Here is a 13,564-nt window from a genome sequence, read left to right on the forward strand (position 1 = left end):
TAATTTTTGGGATATGAGTTAATTTTTACCTTTGTTATATATATATTTTAGTAAAATCTATAGTCTGTGGGCGCTACAGCCTGAAAAACTCGAAAAATGAGTGTACGAGTTGAGTTAACGCTAACCGAAATGGAAATTCGAACAATGGAATTTCCGAAAATCGTCCAAAAAAAATTTCTTTCGTTTGTCTTTTTTTTGTAGATGTTTGCGTGGTAAATAATGACGTATACACATTTTTACCTTTGTTATAGTATATAATAAAGGTTTAGAAATTGGTCGAAAAATACGAAGTTGATCCGAGGCCCGGAGGGTCGAATCACATATACCAATCGATAGAGCTCGACGAACTGAGGAATGTCTGTGTGTGTGTGTGTGTGTGTGTGTGTGTGTGTGTGTGTGTGTGTGTGTGTGTGTGTGTGTGTGTGTGTGTGTGTGTGTGTGTGTGTGTGTGTGTGTGTGTGTGTGTGTGTGTGTGTGTGTGTGTGTGTGTGTGTGTGTGTGTGTGTGTGTGTGTGTGTGTGTGTGTGTGTGTGTGTGTGTGTATATGTGTCATTTTCTATCGCCTGTTTCTCGGATATGGCTGAACCGATTTATGCGTTATTAGTCTCATTTGAAAGGTATTTCGTGATCCGATTTTTCGTTTAGAAGTTATAAGCAAAAATGTGAAAACTACGTGACACGATTTTCTGCGGAACCACACAACCAATTTCAATGCTCTTAGTACCAAATGAAAGCCCTTGCTATTATAAAAATTTTCAGGAAGTTTTATTGAAAACAAACACGTAGTTTTTTTTCCATGTGTGGACTCATTACTGCGACCAGTATAGTTGATCTATTGTAATATCGCCCGGGTGTTTGCTCTATGACCTGCACTGCATTTCTTTTTGCTATAATCGCTATTGAGTGAGCGATATGCTTATTTTAAATTCTATGCGTGCTTGCGTGTATTGGGGTTTACCCTTCCTTCAAAGCTTGATCTACTTTACCCACTTATTCCTCGCTGCCAGCACTATCCCATATTATAGTCGTCCCTGGCGTGGACTCATTCGTACCTCTGACCAGTACACTTAACTATAGGAGGGACATTTGCACTGTCAAGAGGCTTCGGAGGGTAAATATAGAATTCAGCACGAAGGAAGGGGTAAATGGAGGGGCCTGAGAATAAACCCATGCTAAAGTCACTTGACATCGAATGGCTTGATTCTACTAAGATTCGAACCCACGACCACTCGCTTGTCAAAGCAGACTCGGTAACCTTGCGGCTACGGAGCCCCCCAAACACGTAGTTCAAAACCCGATTTAATCCACCTAGTGGTGAAAGGAACCTTTGTTATACGGTCTTACTTGCTATTTGAGATAGAAATCGACACGTCTTCGGAACATAATTCATCTATTGGTTAACGTTACGTAGTTCGTTGGTTTTCATAAAATTGTTGGAAATTGAATAAGTGTTCACAATTTGAACAAAATAGGAGCACTTATAAATTTTGATAGATCCTTTTTTCAAGAAATTACTGAGTAAGGGTAAGTTGGTTGTTACTAATTTGAGTAAGTGCAAGTAAAAGCAAGTTGTAAGAGGAAATATTATTATTTAACATATACATTGCCTAGTATAGGTCTAGTTTGAAGGTTTTAGAACTATGCATAAATTCTTGTAATGCCATTCTTTTTGATTGACATTAATAAAGTTTTCTTAAATAAATTTCATCAATTTTTATTAACCTTCGGTTACTCACGCTGTTGCATTTTGTACAACACGTGTAGGTTTTTGAATGCCATATTGTTATAAAGTTACAAATCGCTGTTTAAATAACGTATATTCTTCAATTAACTTGTTATGAGGAAAATGTCATAATTATTCAATGCATTAATGCTTTAAATTGTTGGGAAAATAGATCAGCATTAACTGACATCACAGAAACGAAGCAATCAGCATGTGAAGTTTACCGCAATTGATCCCAACTGGAATTTTCTCTCGTTTCTTCTTATGGAAAAATGGTGTCTGTATGCAGCAAAACTATCAGCAAATGTAAAATGTTTAAAATTTATCTGTTGGTAGTCGAGTAATTTGGAGTCAAAATTAAGGTACCTAAACAAACAAACATAGAGGTACACTATTTTCATCAAAGTTGTGTATTTTTACTATTTGTACAATTTTATAATACATGAAGTCATGAAGTCATACAACAATTACAAAAAGAGCTAAAATATAAAATACTGATTTTACAAATTCATAAACAATAAATAAGATTTTCTATCTTCGCTGAATAGATAGAAGGTTACTGTGTTCAACAAAATTTCTTGTAATAATATGTTCTAAAACTTTGCAGAACACATCAATGTGTTATATTGAAACTGAAGAAAAATATTTCTTTTTATTTCACTTTTAGGGGGATTAATCAAAATTTAAATTGCACCAGATGATAGAACTTTCAATTTCAAGAAATTCTTCCGAAGGTTTCATAAACCTAAAACCAAGTTTTCTCAGTCAAAACTCTAGTGCGCATGTCTTTTTGGCTTTGGGCCATTGTGCGCGCGAGTAACCGTATTACAAAAGTTGGCGCGAGTGTTGGAGGGTTAATATCTTTTGATCGGCAAAACCGATTCTTCTGAAATTTTGCAGATATATTTGCAGCATTAAAATCTCTAATTTGATGCCAAAATAATTCAAACTAGATAAACTATATTAGCTGAAATCGTTATAAATTATTGTAAATTTTAATGTGTTGTTTTCAATTGCTCATAACTTTCAAATTAAACGTCCAATCAAAAAACAAATCAATAGTGATCTATTAGGCTATGTTACCTTTCAAATGAGACTAAAAGCACCTGAATCGGTTTAGCCATCTCTAAGAAACAGGCGATAATTATTACCTTGTCAAAACAGGTTTTTTAAGCATAACTTTTAAACTACTCGTTTGTTTTCAACAAAATTTATCCGAAAAATTTAGCCTTAACAAGAGCTTTAATTCGATACTAAGATCGTTGAAATCGGTTATGTAGTTCCGGAGAAAATCGTGTCACGTAATTTTCACATTTTTGCTTATAACTTTCAAACGAAAAGTCGGACCATGAAACAATTCAATAGTGATGTACTAGGCAATAATACCTTTCAAATAAAAGTAATAGCGAACAAATCCGTTCGGCCATCTTCGAGAAACAGGCGATAGAAAAGTTGCGCCCCGCACATACATACACACATACACACACACACACACACACACACACACACACACAGACATTGCTCAGTTCGTCGAACCCTATCGATTGGTATATGTGGCTCGGCCCTCCGGGCCTCGGATCAATTTCGTGTTTTTCGACCAATTCCTAAACCTTTGTTATAGTATAACAAAGGTAAAAGTTATGCTTAAAAACGTGTTTTGATAAGGTAATAATTATCGCCTGTTTCTCAGAGATGGCCAAACCGTTTTATGCGCTATTAGTCTCATTTGAAAGGTAATATAGCCGGATAGATCACTATTGAATTGTTTTTTGATTGGACATTTGGTTTGAGAGCTATGAGCAATCGAAGTTACATGTTGAAATTTACAATACTTTATAGCGATTTTAACCAAGACAATTTATCTAGTTTCAATTATTTTAGTATTAAACGAGAGGTCTTAACACTGCAAATGTATTTGGCAAATTCCATAAGGATTTCTAGGGTAGGGTTCTACTGGTCAAAAGATATTTAAAAATGATTGATGAAATTTATTCAAGAAAACTTTAATGGCCAAACCTTTAATGGGACCAAACCTCAAAAAGCAGAATAATATAGTAAAAATGTGTAATTTTTTAACGGGTGTTTCTTTGGAGCAGTTAATTAATAAAATATAGCACATTTTCTTACACTCTTGGGGTGACCGTGAATCCGCCTAATAGGGTGACACATAGTTTTGGTTTTTAAACGCGTCCAAAAAATAGCGTTTTCACAAAAATTGTAGAACACATTACTAAGCACACACTAAGCAACTTTGCTGCATATGTAAGTATCTATCTCTTACTGGTTGCGAAATTTAATGATTTGTTTAAAGAAACCACTTTAAAATCAAGCAAAGCCATGGGTGTAAACGTTCTTCAGAACTTGACCCTTATTTATCGACAGGCTTCGCAGCCGGTTATTAGAGTACAGGAAAATTACGGGGCTAGGGTAAAGATCCTATTAACTCGGTAGCGGCGCCGATCAGTCGAGATTCGAATATACGACGACCGGCTTGTTAAGCTAGCATTGTACCCCGAAGCTAACAGCCACTTTAAAATCAGTTCTGCTCAAAAATTCTGTGTTGGTAGCAACGCCGCAGAAAGAATAATCACCAATGAGGAACTGGTGATAGTTGCAAAGGAATTGAAGACGAGAAAAGCACCCGGAATGGATGAAGTCCCCAACATTGCTTTGAAAACGGCAATCTTGGCGTTTCCGGACATGTTTAGGTCGGTCATGCAGAAATGCCTGGACGAAAGCCACTTCCCAGACAGATGGAAGGCGCAGAAGCTGGTGCTGCTACCTAAACCAGGTAAACCACCGGGCGATCCTGCTTCGTATAGGCCTATATGCCTGCTGGATACTCTAGGAAAACTCTTGAAAAGGATAATTCTCAACAGATTGACGAGATACACGGAGAGCGAGCACGGATTGTCTAACAAGCAATTTGGTTTCCGGAAAGGAAAGTCCACGGTGGATGTTATCCGGACAGTAATCGAGAGGGCCGAGAAGTCGTTAATGCAGAAACGGCGGGATGATCGATACTGCGCCGTGATAACCATAGACGTTAAGAACGCTTTCAACAGTGCCAGCTGGGAAACAATCGCCGTAGCGCTGCACAGAATGAGGGTCCCCGACTACTTGTGCAGAATTGTGAGGAACTACTTTCAGAATCGAGTGCTAGTGTACAACACATCAGTTGGACGAAAGTCCTTCAGGATCAGGGCGGGCGTCCCTCAAGGTTCCATCCTCGGTCCAACGCTTTGGAATGGAATGTACAACAACGTGTTGACATTAAAGCTACCTAAAGGTGTCGAGATTGTCGGCTTTGCAGACGACGTAGTACTAACGGTCACAGGGGAATCGTTGGAAGAGGTGGAAATGCTGGTTACTGAGACCATAGACATGGTAGCACATTGGATGCAAGGAGTAAAACTCCAGCTGGCTCACCACAAGACGGAAGTACTAGTGGTTAGTAACCGTAAAGCGGTGCAGCAGGCACAAATTACCGTCGGAGATCATGTCACAGTCTCGCAAAGGAGGCTGAAATACCTGGGAGTAATGTGTGACGACCGACTAAACTTCAATAACCACGTTGATTACGCTTGCGAGAAGGCGGCGAAGGCCACTAATGCATTTGCTAGGACGACGCCGAACAACTCAGGACCAAGGAGTAGTAGAAGGCGCTTGCTGGCCAGTGTATCCATGTCGATACTTAGGTACGGTGGTCCAGCTTGGATTGCAGCATTAAAGACTAAACGGAATCGAGTGAAGTTAAACGGTACGTTCAGACTCATGGCAATGCGGGTTGCAAGTGCATACAGGACTTTCTCGTCGGAGGCAGTATGCGTTATCGCCGGGATGATTCCTATCGAAATCCATGAAGAAATGAAGAAATCCTTCGAGGGTGGCTGTGAAGGGACGGAAGTTAAGATGGTCGCCATCCCTATATCGGTACACGTCTCGACAGGTGAAAGGAAAAAGGAAAGTGGACGGTGAAGGAGCATGAGTAGCATCACGGATGGCAGAACCCTGAGAGGGTGGCTGAGAAGGAGTGGACATTATGACGGTCGCCATCTCGGGATCGGCTCACGTGACAGGTGCACGGGGTAGTGTACAGACACAGCCTCCCCCCGAAGTAATACTTAACGGTAGTTCCGGTGGGTTAAGGTCAGATGCCCGTGAGGTTTTTAGTGGGTTAGAGTCCCACACTGTGCCACATCATCATTAGTGTGCCTGGCATAGAGCGTTTCCTCACGCAAAAAAAGCACACACATTGCTCAGTTCGTCGAGCTTTATCGATTGGTATATGTGACTCGGGCCTCGGATCAACTTCATGTTTTTCGACCAATTTCTATACCTTTGTTATATAGTATAACAAGGGTAAAAATAGTTCCTTTCTGGCGGTACGTGCGGGGAAACTACGGATTATCGTAGAACGGTTCAAGGAGGATTTTAAAGCTTTAGGTCAATACCTAAATTGTTACGTAGCGGTTTTTGAAAATTCGAAAAATTACCAAAATGGCGGCAATTATTCCAAAAGAAAGGTGTTTTTCCATCAAAAATCGCCAATTAAGAGCTCATAAAAAATTGAAAAATTCAGATATCTAAAAACGGCTACGTAACAATTTAGATAATTTATTTTTACATGCTGAAAAATTTTTTTAGGCAAATCGATCCACTAGATTCTGAGATACACGCACCGCCAGCTAAAGAAACATGGTTTCGGGGAAAACGCGTTCAAGGTTTCGTACAGCAATGGACTTCCCTTGAGGTGACTCCACAATATTTGCCGTAAGTTTTCAACAAGATCAGATATCAAAAAATCCTTTTGGCATGAAACTTCTGAAAGTATAAGCGTCTCGAAAATGCAAAAAAATAAAATTTGATTTCCAGAGTACAGCGGACCCCCGTTCGTTTGAACGATTCCTCATGCAAACTAACGGGGTTCGTTTTTAATTTGAACAACTAGCAACCCTAAATATGCTGAAATTTGTATGAACTGACCGCCCTGCTCTTTTTTATTGTTTTGGTGGTTTGTTTCAGTCTCGTTTAGTTGGTAGTTGCAAGCAGCGAATATGTTATTCTACGATCGGATTTCTATCGTTATCGTTGGGAAACAAAATGTGAAACTGATTAAACTAGGATTAAACACGCTAAATCAGTACAAATAAATCGTGTTTATGTGCGTTGTCTGCGAAGGCAAATGATGCCATGTTGAGAATGACATTAGAACCATTTTTAATTTGCAAATCGTGCAAACCAGCGGGGTTCAAATTAAAAAGTGTTCAGATTAAAAACGGTCAAACGAACGGGGGTCCACGGTACTACTTTCCAGAGTAGGGTCCCCCCTTGACAATTAAAATAGTCAGATAAACTTGGTGGGAAAGTCCTATTGACGCTATTAAATTTAAACAATTTTCCGGAGAGATTTTCGAATCTCTTCAAAATCAGTAATCAGCATGTTCATATCTTTCGATGAAGCTGCAAGATATGAGGACGAAGTTTCTGAAGCCACAGAAATTCTGATCTTTTTGTTTTTGAAGGTTTATCATTCTGATAATGGGTTTCAAGAAACCGACAATTGGTCGGTGTTAAATCGGACTACACCAAGTCGCAAAATTCATGTTAATGAGTTAATGACAGCAAACGATCAAGGATTTATTAAGTTACATTTCACTCTGATCAGATTACATAAATGTTGCAAACAGCCAGTGATATGAGATGATTTTGAACGATTGATATTTGATAGCTACAAACATCACAGAGTGGCAAACTTTGACTTCGTTTTTCTTGACAGATACGTATTTCGCCTGCGACTTGCAGGTTTCCACAGTGTCTATTTTCGAAAAGTTCTTTTTTATTTAATTTCAGGTTTCGTATTCTACTACGACGCTCCAAAAACTTCAGTCAATATTTTAACCCTTTATAAGGCAGTGGCAACTATATTGCCACCAACAAAAAAATTTTATATTGCTTCTATAATTATATTGATGTCATTATAGACGCAAAACAAATATTTTTCGTTGGTGGCAATATAATTGCCACGGCCTTATAAAGGGTTAACTCTGTTTTAGATACTGAGATCAATTTTATTGAAACATTTTTTCAAATTGTAAGATGTACTTCTGATTTTTATGAGAGAGACTTAGCAGCCAGCTGTCAGAGTACGGTGGACCCCCGTTCGTTTGAACGATTCCTCATGCAAACTAACGGGGTTACTTTTTAATTTGAACAACTGGTAACCCGAAATATGCTGAAACCTGTGTGAACTGGCCGCCCTGCTCTTTGTTATTGTTTTGGTGGTTTGTTTTAGTTGGCAGTTGCAAGTGCGAATATTGCATTTTTCGATCGGATTTCTCTCTTAATCGTTAGGAAAACGAAATGTGAAACCGATTAAACACGCTAGGTCAGTACAAACGAATCGTGTTTATGTGCATTGTCTGCATGAACAAATGATGTCATGTTGAGAATGACATTTGAACCATTTTTAATTTGCACGTCGTGCAAACCAACGGGGTTCAAATTAAAAAGTGTTCAGATTAAAAATGGTCAAACGAACGGGGGTCCACGGTATAGGACAATTGCGGGGCTAGTGCTACAATCCTTTTGACTTTAACAGTCAGTCCCTGCCGAGATTTGAACATACGACGACTGGCTTGTTAGACCAGTATCGTACCATGAAGCTAACTTGGCAGTTTAACGTCGTTATACATACAATATCTATCCGAATAAATCTCCTTTATTTTTACGACTAAATTCTGGGGGCGCCATTTTGAAGATTTGCGTGGAGCGACAAATTGGCTAGTGCCGGCCCTGATTACGACTATGTCGCGTATACGCTAAATTACCACTAAATGCTAAATAAAACTACAAATCGATTCAGCTCTCAGACAATGTGACTAATCTGGGGCTCATTATGGATAAAGGCCTGAAATGGATCCCTCAAATTAATAATATCGTGAAGAAAGTTTATAATACTCTCCGGACATTTCGTCGATTCCAGAGTGTGCTATCCACAGCTACTAGGAAAAAGCTGGCCCAAGCTGTTATCGCACCCTTATACACTTACTGTGATGTAGTGTACTTCCCAGGATTAACAATGAACCTGAAACAGCAACTTCTTCGAAGCTTCAAATCAGTCGTGCGTTTCGTCTACAACCTACGTCGTCGCGATACCACAGCGGAAGTTCGTCATACGATTTTAGGAAGAGACCTGTTAGATAATTATAGACTACGAGTCTGCTGCTTTCTACGTCGCGGCTACCTACGTGAACTACCTAGTTACCTGCTACAGCATCTTCAACCAGGGATAAACGACCGGGCCAGGTCATTTGTCCTCCCACATCACTCAACTTCCAGCGGAAGGAGCGTGCTCATAAGCGGGGCAACGATGTGGAATAGCATACCTTTGGCCGTTAGGCAATTACCATCCTTAGCCTTATTTAAAAAACACCTCAATTAGGAATAATATTTTTATACTTGTTTTAATCTGTAATTTAATATTTGTTTACCATGTTCTATAAATGTACTTTCCTTGACTTGAGTAAAAGCGATGTAGCTGACAGGTTTTCGTCAAATTAGTGATAACAAATTACTAATTACAAATCAATCGAATAAATTGCCTAAATCACATTGTTTCACTAAGCACTGATTTAATTGTTCTCCATATCATAGAGTGTGACCGTGACCGTAACTAGATAATGTTAGTTGGCGTTACATAAGTTGCAGATAGGGCTGCCAGTGATTGTGCCCCTGCGGCAACAATCACCTAATGATTGATCAAATTAATATTCGCCCATTAATCGGCCGATAAAGCTAAAATGATCCACAATTGTGTGTGACCGATGACTGTGGACTGACTGTACTAGCAACCTTTTCTTCCTTCTTTTTATATAAATTTTGTAAGCTCTAGCGTATATTAATTGGAAAAAGCATTGATGCGCTAAATCTGTTTGAAATTTATATATATTTAAGGAACAAGACACAACACGTATCACTCCTACAAAATTTACGTTGGCACAGAAGCAAGAAAAAGGTTATATAAATTTATTTGGGAAAATCAACTCATTGGCATTTTCAATCCTATACACCATCTAAATTAGCTGCTCTAAATTACCTGCTTTTATTCGCTCGCTGCTTTTCTTGTCCAATTGCGAGTAACAATAAGTAAAGAAAATGACAATTGAAATGTTTCTCACTTTTCTTGTATTTCAAAACTGCAGATTGTAAACACATTGTAACATACAAATAGATACATACATACATACATACATACATACATACATACATACATACATACATACAGTACTGGACAATATAAAGTACGCACCCGCTCTCATACTATATAACACGCGGTATCTTTTTTATTGTCAAACATATGAACTCGGTATATTTGGACAAATTGTAGCATTTTCAATGCTTTAAACGATTTATGTATCGTTAAATATAAACATTATCAAGCTATTGTATAGTTCTAGAAAAAGTCAATTTTTAGTTGGTCATAATAAAGTACGCACTACTAATATAATGACTGCATAACGCCGCCGACTGCATACGAATAGTTTCCTCACCATCACACTGCAGCGAAGTGTCAAAACAAATTGTTTGTGCTTGATTTTTCATTACTGGTGCGCGTTTTTATCTGGTACGATGGCAAAAAAGCAAATTTGTGAAGATATCCGTAAACTTATCGTTAAAAATCGTAAGAAAGACTAATCTTAAGATTCCAAAGTCTTGACCTTGGAATGAGGTCATACATATATTAATATTTTTTTGAAACGATGGTTCTACAATTGATGAAGGGACGGTAGGGGAAAGAAATGAAAATTTTGGTGAAGGAGGGGGAAGAGCGGAAAGGAAGGGGGGGGGTATTGGTAGCTATGCTTGACAAGTAGTCATTTTGACTCCTACCTTTTGTCCAATGCTGGAAGTGCGTACTTTATTTTGTCCAGTACTGTACATACATACATACATACATACATACATACATACATACATACATACATACATACATACATACATACATACATACATACATACATACATACATACATACATACATACATACATACATACATACATACATACATACATACATACATACATACATATATACATACATACATACATACATACATACATACATACATACATATATACATACATACATACATGCTTCACATATACATTGAATATAGACTCTTGATGAATATATTTTGATTTTATACGTTTTAACGGTTTAATATAAGGTGCTTAAGTTTTAAAGTTTCAATAACTTTGGAATGAATCGTCCGATTTTCAATAACTCAATCTCGTTTGATAGATCTCAAAAGTAATTTCCAAATAATAATAAATTGCAGGCTGTTTTTCATTAAATTATTGCTTATATGTCACATAAGTTTTAAATACTTTTTTTCATATTTATTTATATAACTTTTAAACCACAAGCCCAATTATCATGCAATTTGGAAGTTAAGAGTTTGAAGGTAAGTTTGAAAGACTCTCCTTTCGTATGCAATCAATTTTGTTCAAATCGGGTAAGGGACCTGTGAGAAAATGAAGTCTCGTATTTTTCGTGTTTTTACACATAAGCGTTCCACACACACCACACACACACACACACACACACACACACACACACACACACACACACACACACACACACACACACACACACACACACACACACACACACACACACACACACACACACACACACACACACACACACACACACACACACACACACACACACACACACACACACACACATGTTAGCCTTCAAACTGCTCAGCGGGAAGGGAAGAGAAGGGTAATGGTGCTAAAACGGATAGAAACGGTTGTGCGTCACGGCTATTCCTCAATACAATAAGTGTTTCCGTCGCAAACAGAAACCGATGGAAATCAACCAACAATTAGGATAATATCACGATGAATAATGCTACCAGAAACACAATGATCGAGTTTATATTCAGGTCACACCTCAGGAGAAAAATAAACGACCAGGACTGAAACTCCTTCCGAGCTCGCAAACGAAATTTACAATCAAGGTGAAGATAAAATTAGAGGATGGTGACGCTGTTGGTAAAACTCTAGATTATGTATACAATTTACAGGTTTATTTGCCCTCTCCCGACAATTTTGGCTTAAATCTAGGTTACTTGCTTATCTAAGGCTGGTGGAACGACCTTCTCCTCTCAACGACGACGACGGTTTTTCCACACACGGCAATTTTGATGTTAATGTGGTCAAAGTGGCCTCGGCCACCGTAGCTTGATGGTACGGGGTATTGTTCTCGTCCCGCAATGAGGGAATCAACCGCTACGTTACCGAAAGCAAGGGTGCTCGAATTGCAGATAAATGTTGAACTAGCCGCAGGGAGGCTTTTGCGGCGGGTACGGTCAGCAGTAGACGCCGGATGGTATTGCGTCTCGGCCTGTACCAAACGATCCAACGGTCAAGAACACCGATTCACTCGCTCTGCGCTGGATGCTGACGGGCACGCAGGCTCACTGGGTACAGTTGCTAGCGCGGATGTTCTGCGCCTGTGAAATAGTCCAAGAATAAAAGGTCCCTCGAGGACCTTTTCGAGGGATATTAGCCTTTTTCACACACCAGCCTTAGTTTTTCCTACACCAGCCTTAGTTTACTTTTGCACATTTTATAATTTGCTTAAAACTATTTTTACCTTTTTTCTTCCTTGTATATCGGCACTATTACTTTTATAATTCTTTTTATCCACGTTTGTTTCTTCGTTACGTGTTTGTAAATTGTTCGCTTTTAGCTCTTTCTGTGTTTTTATAGCTTAACACTAGAATAAACAATAGATTTTACAATAGACTTTTTACTTTCCACAATACACTTTTTTTTTTAACCACTTGACAATTACCTAGTTTAGTCCTTTTAACTTTACACAACACACGACAAAATCTTCCTTTTTATCTCACCGACAATAATCAAATCGATATAAATATATTTTTAAAATAGTAACGGACAAAACGATTCTCGCGCACTATTATCGTTTACTTTTCCAAACATCAAATGATCTGTTTATTGAGCCTGAGCCCTTTTATAAGTTCGGTCAGTTAAAAATTGAATCTTTAAAAGTTTTTCAATTTTTAACAATCTTTTGTCCTGGCAACCATTATTTACTGTATAATACCCTATGGCTCTGAATACCTTGGTTGTGTTTCTCATGGTATCTGTGGGCAACCCTGTGGGGGGGACCCCTCCGTCTATCGGGGACGTGGAGGGTTATCCCACTTACAGAGGAATCTTCTGGTTGTATTTGAAAAGGCCTTCCCGAGAGAGTTACCGCTCCGTCCCAGACGAGAGACGCCAGACGTGGAGGGATATAACTCACCCAGTCGATCGCATCACCGTTTCTCTGGCAGATAATTGAGAGAGCTATCCGAAGTGAGTGATCCGTCCGTCCCGGTCGCACTGCGACAGACTTGGAGGGATATCACTCACCTCGTTGACTGCTAACTCAAACCTGTTGAACTATGCCCGAGAGAGCTTTCCTAAGTGAGTGACCCGTCCGCCCCTCGCAAAGCGAGAGACTTGGAGGGTTATCACCCACTCAGTAGACAGCTTACTCAGGTTGTTTTAGATATGCCCGAACAAGCTTACCCGTGTGAGTGACCGCTCCACCCGAAGGTTTGGAGCGCTATCAATCACACAGTCGACAGCTTGCTCAGAGATGGACTTAGGAAATTTGGATTGGGAATTATGAGCAGATTGAAAAAAAGCATGTTAAATTGGCAGAGTTAATTTTATAAAAAATATGTAAACGAAGGTTACACACACACACACACACACACACACACACACACACACACACACACACACACACACACA

At 38.9% G+C, this 13,564-nt stretch overlaps 1 protein-coding gene across 1 annotated transcript in view; it reads left to right on the forward strand.

Moving 5' to 3' along the window:
* Positions 1–13,564, forward strand: part of LOC128735859 (dynein regulatory complex protein 1 homolog) — a 64,583-nt gene that overhangs the window by 23,703 nt on the left and 27,316 nt on the right. The gene's annotated exons all lie outside the window — the stretch shown is intronic.

This window comes from Sabethes cyaneus, chromosome 2 (genome assembly GCF_943734655.1).
Source record: "Sabethes cyaneus chromosome 2, idSabCyanKW18_F2, whole genome shotgun sequence".
In the NCBI taxonomy this organism is placed as follows: domain Eukaryota; kingdom Metazoa; phylum Arthropoda; class Insecta; order Diptera; family Culicidae; genus Sabethes; species Sabethes cyaneus.